We start from the raw sequence: 9995 nt of genomic DNA, 5'->3' as shown, positions 1-9995 counted from the left end.
CCCTCCCTCCTTCCCTCCCTCCCTCCTTCCTCCCTCCCTCCCCATATATGACCTTCCTTGCAACCTCCTTCCCAACAGGACAATAATCTCATTGTGGAAGCTGTAGTGTGTCACAGTGTGTCCCACAGTGTACCTTTTTGTCCACACTTTTGCTCGCAAACGTTCATTGAAATGACTTGTTGGTCTAATGGGAGGCCTCTGGTTTCTGTTACTCTATCAATTCTAGATCTTCATTGGGATTCTTCTCTGCTATACTGCTGTTGCCTTGTGTCATGGAGATCCTGTAGTTTGGGATCTGTAGGACCAGCCCCTTATGAGTTCCAGCAGCTCACAGATAGGTTAGATGTTGGAATGGGCTCACTCAAAGCGCTGGATCTGGACCTGAGAGGCATCTGAGCTGGTCAGTACACCATCTCTCTTGCTCTCATGCCTTCAGGGCTTGGTCACCCACAACCACCACCCCACCACCAACAATGCCAACTTTACCCTGCTGACCACCTCCTTTGGGGCCAGCTCTACCCTGCTGACCACCACCACCAGGGCCAGATCTACCCTGCTGCCCAGGTGAGGCGCAGGGTCCTCAATCCAGAGTGCTGCAGCAGGTGAGGGACATGGCCAGTTCTATCATGCTCGTGCTACCATGTGTATGACCCCAGGGCTAGCTCTCTTGCCTGCCATAGAAGGTGAGTGATGAAGGATTGGAGGAGAGCATCTCTCCCATGCTCACACCCTCAGGGCCTGCTCACCTGCAATCCCATCCTCAGGGTCAGCTCTACTGTACTTCCCGGGTGAGGTGCAGCGCCTCTCTCTTGAGTTCTGCAGTAGGTGCAGGGCTTTTCTGTTCTCATGACCAGATTGGGGGCCAATTCTACTGCCCTCTACTGGTGGTGAAGCAAAACCGAGGGTAGGTGGATCTCTCCTTTGTCATAGCCACTACATAGCAGACAATAAGCAGGGGCAGCTCTCCCTTGGCCAGCTCACTGCAACCCTCACATCCAGAGACATCTCTACTGTGTGTCAAGGCTAGGTGGAGGGCCTGCTCTCTGAGTGCTGCAACAGGTAGGAAGCAGGGATAGCTCTCCCACTCTGATGACCTCAGGGAATGGCAAGGGATGAAGGGATTCTGGGCGGGGGGAGGGGTGTCGGATCTCTCCCTCACCTATGTCACTTCAAGGCAGACAAGCAGAGGGGCCAGTTCTCCCATGCTCTCACCCTTGAGGCCAGCTAATGAGCTCCCTGCCAACTGGGTCATCTCTACTGTGCTGCCCAGGCAAAATGCAGGGCCCGCTCTCCTGAGTGCTGCAGCTGGTAAGGGGCCAGGCCTGCTCTCATGACCCCAAGGCCAGATGTACCACTTGCCACAGGTGGTGAGGGGAGAGAGGGAAGGAGGGTATCTCGCCTTCATCCATGCCACCACACAGAAGATGAGTGTCAGGGACTCTTAGCCCATGATTGTACCCTCAGGAACTGACTCACCATCACCTCCTACAACGTGTGGGTTGCTCTCCTGAGTACTGCAGCTGTCTAGGGGCGGGTTCAGCTTTCCCGCTCTCATGTCCCCAGGGCCAGCTCTTCCATGATGCCCAGGTGAGGTGCTGGGCCAAGTCTGCACAGCCTGCAGACATCAACGTGTTCCCAGGTGGCAGCCCGGACCAGGTATTTCTGCCTGGCCTTTGATGGTAACAGAGCCCTGTTACTTCAGGGTCATGTACTTATTAGATATGTCCCATGTTGGCAGCACAGGTCAGGACCAACCATGGTGCCAGGAGGCATCACTGGCTACTCACATCAGCTGTTCCTCACTACCCTCGAGTCTCCAGTTCTGCCTGTCTTCATTGTGCACACATCCTTCTGCTTCTCTTTCTCTTCCATTTCTCTACCACATACTTGTTCCTCTTAATGGCACTTGGGGTCTCTGAGTGTCTGGGGTCATCTCAGGAGTGCTATGCCCGACTCGTGCATTATAGGACCATGCAGGGACATTTCAGGCATGGTATGTCTGTCACTGTCTTCATGGCACCTGTCTGGTGGTCATCTGAGAGTCTCTTGTTTTTCAGGGAATGTTAGGCTACTAATTCAGATGTTCGTAGCTCAGAACACTGAGTGTAGATGTAGCCTTTTTCTTCTTTGCCATCTACTGACACACGTGTTACACGCCAACGCCTCTGGAGGGGATTAACCATTTTTTTTTATTTTAATATCATCTAATAGACTACTACCCAGGTAGGCATCACTGACATGTGGAGACAAAACCATGGAAGATTTGTTATGTCGGGAAAGATGTTAATATGTTTCATCATATTAACATGCATTTTTCTAAGGAGTGACATCTATACAAAACAGAAAGATTTTTATTAATCCAGCAATTTTTTACTTGGTATTGACTATCGAGGGAATGACGACAGAGGGAATTCCACCTTGCCCGACATGAATTCTTATTACTTTTGAATTTACATATGCCACTATCGTTCCCATGATCAGAAAAGACACAAAGGTATGTTTCTCTTCCTAAGGGCCTTGGGACGCTTTCTGTTTTGTTTTTATTTCTTTTGTTTCATAGCTAACTTACTTACAGAATATTTATTCTTTGTTTCTAGTCAATTGCTCATCTCCCATCTCTTCTGTAAGCCAGTACAGCCCATTTTCACTTCTTGATTTCTCTCATTTCACCATGACAACAGGAAAAGCTCACTTTTTCCAGGTTTAGTTTACAGGGTGTTTCCTTAGGCTAATCTGTTGCTTTTAACTATACTGTTATTTATGTCATTTTTCTCATCTCCTTTTCTGCTTTATGTCCAACTTTATCCACACTCTGTTTTAAATGTGCCATTGCCTGGTGGCCACGGTACTCTTCCTAGAATATCTTTTCCTATTCTTTTACAATCAACTTGTATGTAGCTTTGACTTAAGTCCTTCTCTTGTAGGCAGCTGGATGTTGCTTTTCAGTCTAACTCTCCATGGCTTGTTTAATCTATAAATTTCTCATGTGACATGTTGATATGCTTGGACCCACATCTTTCCTTTTGCTTTTCATATTCCATACTGTAGTGGGTAATATTTAAAAAGCTTCTCTCTGTCCTGTTCTTTTCCGAGCAGCCTTCATGATCCCAACTAGCAGCGGCCAGAGGCCAAGAGCTGTGCCATGCTTCCGCTGCTGCTTCGGCCAGCCAGAAGCACTGGCCCTGGCACTCACGAGACGCCAGCGTGGCGGCTAGATCTGCCAATCCAGCACGCTGTCCACAATGCTCTACTGAACCCCAAACAATACCCACCATGCCCGCGTCTCCCGGTAGAATGAAGACTCTCAAAGCTCAAAGGTATCCAATTGGTTCATATATTTGGAAATGCTCAATTAACAAGATGCCCACACATTAGAATTGTTAACCCAATTAACTAACCTAGGTATGAATAACTACCTGAGACTGCTAGAGACACGCGGACATCTCCAGCCATCTTCCCCCCTCCAACCCCATTAGCTCCTTCTCTTCCTTCTTCCTTTCCTCTCCTTCTCTCTCTTTGCTCCTCTCACATTAGCTCTTCCCCCATCAGCTCTACTGCAGACAATGTAGCAGTGCAGGAAACCATCCTGCTACATCATACATCTCACCTCTGTTATTATTATTATATTATTATTATATTATTATTACTATGCTCTTGTTTTACTGAACTCCTTTTCATTACATGGGTATTATCTAGCATAAAGCTTTAATTTCTTTAATATTTTACATTTTTCTTGAAAATTTTCTTAATACTTTCATTCAAGCTCACACAATTTTCATTTAATACATTCTAATTCAGATTTATATGAACTACCCTTCAGGTTGTATATCTCCGCTCACTGTTTTGTGTTACTTTTACATATTTCCACAAATATTAAAAATAGAACCAAAATATATTGTAATTCCACTTTACGTGATTCCTATTAGGTTAAGGTAATAGAAACAAAAATGAGTGTGTAGGTATTAGTTGCTTTGCTTTGAACATCCAGTTCAGTATTTTCGTCTCCATTGTTCCTTTTATGGGCTTGTTATCAAGTGGTCTTGCTTCCTCACTTCACAGCGCTTTGTTTTCACCCACCACTTTATGTGGCAATTGTTAGATATATTAAATCTTCTTTAAAGATTCAGTCTACCAATACAATGTACATATGTTTATGTGTATATATGCATATACATCTTATGCAATTTGTTTTTAAATTAAAAAAATAAAACTATGCAATCTCACTGTCTTCTGTAATCACATACTGAACTGACTATACTCCCACACTTAGCTTTTCTCCTGTAGACTCAAATTATCATCACAGCATCTCTTCCAGCAAGGAGAATGCTGGGGGTTTTCCTAAGGCAGATCTGCTAGCTGCGATTTGTCTCAGGATTTGTTTTCCAGGAAATACTTCCCTTCACATTCAATTTTGAAGAATAATTTTGCTGTCTATAGATTTTAGATTGACAACGTGGTTTACTTCTTTCTATTATTTATTTCTTGAGAGAGAAATAGATGTGTTGATGTATTCTCACTCTCTTTTTAATGAGTTACTTTATTTGTGTGTGTGTGTCTGTCTGACTGTCTGTCTGTCTGTCTGTTTGAGTCTCTACTATATTTGTGTAGGTACTAGTAGATACCAAAAGAGGGTGGGTGAGCCATGAGTCTCCCAGAATGGATGCTGAGTATTGTACTTTCGTCTTCTGGGAGAGGAAGATGTACTCGGAACTGTCCAGTCTTCTTTCCTACCCTCAATTGAAAATTTCAACATGTCATCTGGGTGTCTTATAATCTCTGTTACCTCCAGGAAATCAGCTGTTAGTCTTGAAGGAGCTCTCCTGTATAATTATTTTATTACTTGAAAACTTTTTAGTTTTAATATTTATACTGTAATGTGTTACATATGATGTCACTCTGCATTTATCTTACTTTGACTTTGGGATTTTGAGAACTATCAGCTGTTATTTCTTATATTTTTCTACCTCTTTCCTCTTCTTTTTGAGTTTCCCCTCCTCTTCTTCTCCGGGTTTGTTCAAGGGTCTTCCACACTTCTCTGAAGCTCTATTCACCCTTCCTCATTCTGTTCTTCTCTGTTTCCTAGGCTACAGAGTATCTATTGACTGATCTTCAAGGTTCCTGATTCTTTGACCAGCAAAAGTCTATTGCTGAACTCACTATTGAGGCTTTTGTTAAAATCACTGAACTCTAAAGTGATTTCTACTGCGTGATTTTGAACAATCAATTCCTTTTAATTCGTACTCTAGTGAGATTGCCACATGCTTCTTTAATTCCACTGGCATGGTTCTTTTCAGTAGTTTGAAAATATTTATAAAGGGTTTTTATTTTGTTTTGTTTGTTTTTGAGCTTTTGTTAAGATCAGCAATCATGCCCTTTCCAATAAAACAGCTTTTCCTGCTTTAATATCAACAACAACAGCAGCAGCAGCAGCTATAGATTTTAATCTTTGGTTTATTTGAATGTCTCATAATCTTTAAGAGATGATGGTCCTAGCAGTGCTGGCCCACTAGGGATGTACACAAAGGAAAGAGAATTTGGGACTATTAGATTTGTAGCATCCTGGATGATGAACCCACTGAGAATGGTATGCCAATCAGGAAGTGCCCTATACTTTTAAGAACACTGAGTGGGTTGGCTATGATAATGTCAAGAGCTTTCACATGAGGGCTCAGTTACTCAAGGAGAGAAATTTTAGAGGTGCCATAGTCTGGTCCCGGCATATGATGACTTCACTGTTTTTTTTTGTTGTTGTTGTTGTTTTTGTTTTCTTGTAACCAGAGCAATTTGACCTCTACCTTAAAGAAAGCTCTCCATGTTCATAGTCCAGTAATAAGGGTCCTTACTGTGAACAGCTTCAGCCTGTAGCTGGTCCTCAAATTGTTTTAAGAAGTGCAATAAGAACATTTCTGGTGTAATGGGTTCTATGTCACCCTTTCAAGGAAAATAATAGGAGTAACTTCTCCTCCAGCATGAATTGAAGCACACACCAGCACAACTGTCATGTGGGTCCTGTCCTCAGCATCATCTGTGATGTAACCAGGCATGATCTTCACATTTCAATTTTGTGCAAGCTCTGAGTGGTCTTCTACACTTCTTGAAAAGCCTAGCTTTTAAAATAAAATATACATTCAAATCAAGAGCATCCCTGAAGAAAATAGAGAATGGTCCTTTAGGACAATATTTTGTAACAAGTTCATATATTACTTACTTTTCCAGGCATCATTTAATGCTAAATTTTAGAAATTTTTACCAAATAGTATGATATATGCATTGATGACTAACTCAATTTATAAATTTTAAAAATCCTTTCCTTTATTGCTATATTCTTAGTTATAGACTAATGCATACTAAGTACACTTACTTATAGATTGATACATCCTTAGTTGTAGACAAATGTACACTAAGACCTCAACATTTAACCATGAATTAAATAAATCATATTCAATTGCCAAAAGGTAGACTGTCAAATCCAGACAGATCCAAAGGCCCTGTGTGGGATTCCCATCTCGATAACTCCAGCTTATTCGTGTTTTCTTAGGTGGTCTGAACAATACAGCCTTTTTTGTGTCACATCTGATACATTCCTTCTCAGAATACCCCAGTGGCTTCTCATCAAGACCCCTTTCTCTCTGTCTCACCCCCACCCCTCTCTTCCTACCTTCCTCTGCTTTTGATACACTGACATCTTCACAAAGAATTTTCTCACTTCCCTCCCTTTCATGGCAAGTTTTCTAGTTTGCTTTTCCGTTGCTGTGGTAAAGACCATGGCCAAAAGCAATTTTGGTGAAAAGCAGCTTATTTCTGGTTACACATCACAGTGGGTCATCAAGGGAAGCCATCAAGGCAGGAGCTTGCAATAGGAACCAACAGAGAAACACTGCCTGCTGGTTTACTCCCTGCATCATGCTTAGCTTGAATTTTTATATTGTCCTGGCCCACTTGCCAAGGATGATGGTAGCCACAGTGGGTACCTTTCCACATAAATCATCAATCAAGAAAGCTCTCCACAGATATTAGTTCTCTAAAGGTCAATTAGATCTAGGAAGTTCTTTGGTTGTCCCTCTTTCCAAGTCTGTTGACAACAAAACTGATCAGGAGAGTAGAAACATTTTTTTTTTCTTCCAAGACCACATGTTTGTCTCTCTTGTCTCTTTTCTGTCTTGCTTCACATATAACTCTGTCTTTCTTAGCCCTTTTCTTGCCTTTTCCCTAAGCCTTTGTCCTTCTTGGAAGCATGTGTTTCCCTTGCTTTTTTCTTTCTTCTTCCCTGCTATACTGTGAGTTCTTCGAGGCCATGGTCAGGGGCAGCTACCATCTTTTCCTGTTGTGTCCTTTGTTTGTATGAGAAGGCCTGAAACTTAATGCTTTAAAACCATTTAAATTGTGTAAATGATGAAATGTAACACTATTCACAATTGATAAACGATGATTTTCCAGCCTGCCAATATTAGATAAGCACTAACTAAATGTCGGTGGTTCCCATAGGTTCAGAAGACACAAAACACACTAGAAACCTAGACAGACGAAGATGTGTCTTTCTGTAGTTTAGGTGATAATTTAAAGAAAAAATGTAGTTTTGATATTTAAATATATCAAGAAAGGGTGCCAGGATAAAAAAGTAATAAAGAAGGGGACATAGATACCAATGACAGAAGTAGCTCATGCAAGCAACCTCTCTATGGAGGGACAAGGACTGTGATGCTGATGATAATTTATGCTGACGGTGATGAGGAAGACAATGACAAGAGTTACCTTAAGCTTTGGAGGACATGGCTGAGCCCTAAATGGTGTTCTATAAAACTTCCACTACATACTGCCTGTTCTCAAGGACAAGTGATAACTTGTAACTGTTTTGTTAAATGCTTGAGTGAAGGATTGTGTAACGGTTGTGAGAACGGCTCCATGCATATGGCTCCTGGTTCTATTACACTGTGTTCTGTTCCAAATCACTTGTTTATGCTTTCTAAAAATACCATCACTGCTTTCCAGGAGAGGTTATATGTGTTCTAAAGAAGACTGCCCCCCTTTGCTTTTCCTTAATAATAAAATTATAATTCTCCTGGGAAATGAGCAGTAAGTTTTCATTTTAATGGAGAATTTGACCTAAAGCAAAATGTTTGACCTCTTCAAGAATCAATCCAAGTATCCAGAGACAAACAAGTGATGATTGCCCATCATTGACCTCAGCAGAACCTCCTTGTCCACTCCCAATGACTTCCTATCTCCGAAAACAGAGGCCTTAACAGAGTGAAGCCCCAGCACAGCCCTGGTGACTCCTGTACAGCAACTCTTTAACTCAATCTAAGATGATACTCTTCAGTCCCCTCATGAGTCACATGTGACTCACCAAAATAATTAAAAATGCAAATTGACTTGATTCTTCTTTCTAAATCTTGTTTAGATATACTAACTCCAACCATCTTTGTTTTTATTCATACTTCAATACATCCAATGATGGGAATTCTTACCTAATAATTCTATCTTTTGACTGAAAAAAATTCACATTTATTTTAAGTAAACCTTTTAAAGACAAGCCATTTGTTGAAATGTATCCACATACTTAATATATGTGTGTGTATTATATATGTATGTGTATATATGCACATATAAATTATATAGATCAGAAATAAACTGTGGTACTATTCTACATAATGATAAAAATATAGATTATTAAGTTGGAATTTATATGGAATGTTGCAAGCTAGATATCAAGCAATTAAATAAAAAGGTTTTATATTAAATTCTCTTTATAAATGTAGATATGCAAAGATAATGTGTAGAGGCTACAGGTAGTCTAGACCAATTCAGTGACCTAAAACAGTCTATGAGCCTGGAAAACCTTTCATAGACAATGCAAAAGACAAAGTATTAAAGTGGCAGACAGTTTCATGTGTAAACTGTAGGGTCTGGAGAGATGGCATGGAGGATAAGCATGTACACTGTTCTTGGAGAAGTTCTGAGTTCAGTTCCTGCATCTGTATCAGGGGGCTCCCAATGGTCTGTAGCTTGAGTTCCATGGGATCTGATGGACTTTTGTACATATACTTCTCACACCAGCGTACTCATAATTAAAAATAATATAGTAAGTAAAAATGATATTTAAATATAAGCTATAAAAGACACCTTAAGTGATTCTCATTTGCTGGTTAATTCTACAAGATTTGATTCTGAAATAGCTACCTTTGTGTTCTACTTTGTTGTTTAAAACTTACATTACCCATCAATAATAAGAGGGGAGCAACTGCCTGGAAAGTTCATAGAATTTTTATAGTAAGCTGAAAAAACAAAGAACAATTTTTATTGGCTTTCAAAATAAACTTACATGACAAGTTAGTGATCCTTTACGTTAAAAATTAAAAGATGCTCAAGATTCTATTCTCTTACATGTAATATGCCTACTGCCTAAACACAAAGGGTTAAACTATGTATTAAATTTATGTGAGAAATAGTTTTTAAAAATTGGAGTTCTTTTTGCAGATGTGTACCCATAAAAGCAATGGGTAGTATAATTTTATATACATTCAGATTTTTAAAGTTCAGTCACATCACTCTTATTTTGGAAGCTAATTTAAATTATTTTCCATCAACGTATGCTTTAGAAACTTATATACTGTGGAGTGTACTATGGAACACTATAATGTGCTACTTCTGTAAAGCTTCATTTTTTCCCCTGATACTCTTCATCCTTTGCCCCACTAGTAAGTACAATTCTGCATTCAGATTGACGCTTTACAATATCCATGTGTGAGGAGAACATGCTGGTAAACACAATGTAGCAATGAAGAGGTGGAGCTATTCGTTAAACTGTTTCGATCAGTGCATGTCATCTTCACATAGTAGCATGCTACTTCCTACCACATAAACATGAGCCATAATTACATGTCAGTCCAAAATGGATGGAATGGCTCATTCGTTATGTAAGTAATAAATACCTGATGAGATGTTTTATCTCACTATTAGTTGCTAATCAACGCCATTTATTATATTCTTTATTG

At 40.4% G+C, this 9995-nt stretch overlaps 1 pseudogene; it reads right to left on the bottom strand.

Moving 5' to 3' along the window:
- Positions 1–2059: 2059 nt before the first annotated feature.
- Positions 2060–2176, bottom strand: LOC114623975 (annotated as a pseudogene).
- Between the last annotated feature and the right edge of the window lie 7819 nt (positions 2177–9995).

Source organism: Grammomys surdaster, unplaced genomic scaffold (genome assembly GCF_004785775.1).
Source record: "Grammomys surdaster isolate TR1022 unplaced genomic scaffold, NIH_TR_1.0 64, whole genome shotgun sequence".
Classification (NCBI taxonomy): domain Eukaryota; kingdom Metazoa; phylum Chordata; class Mammalia; order Rodentia; family Muridae; genus Grammomys; species Grammomys surdaster.
The sequence above is the reverse complement of the archived record's forward strand: the minus strand, read 5'-3'. Positions and strand labels throughout refer to the sequence as shown.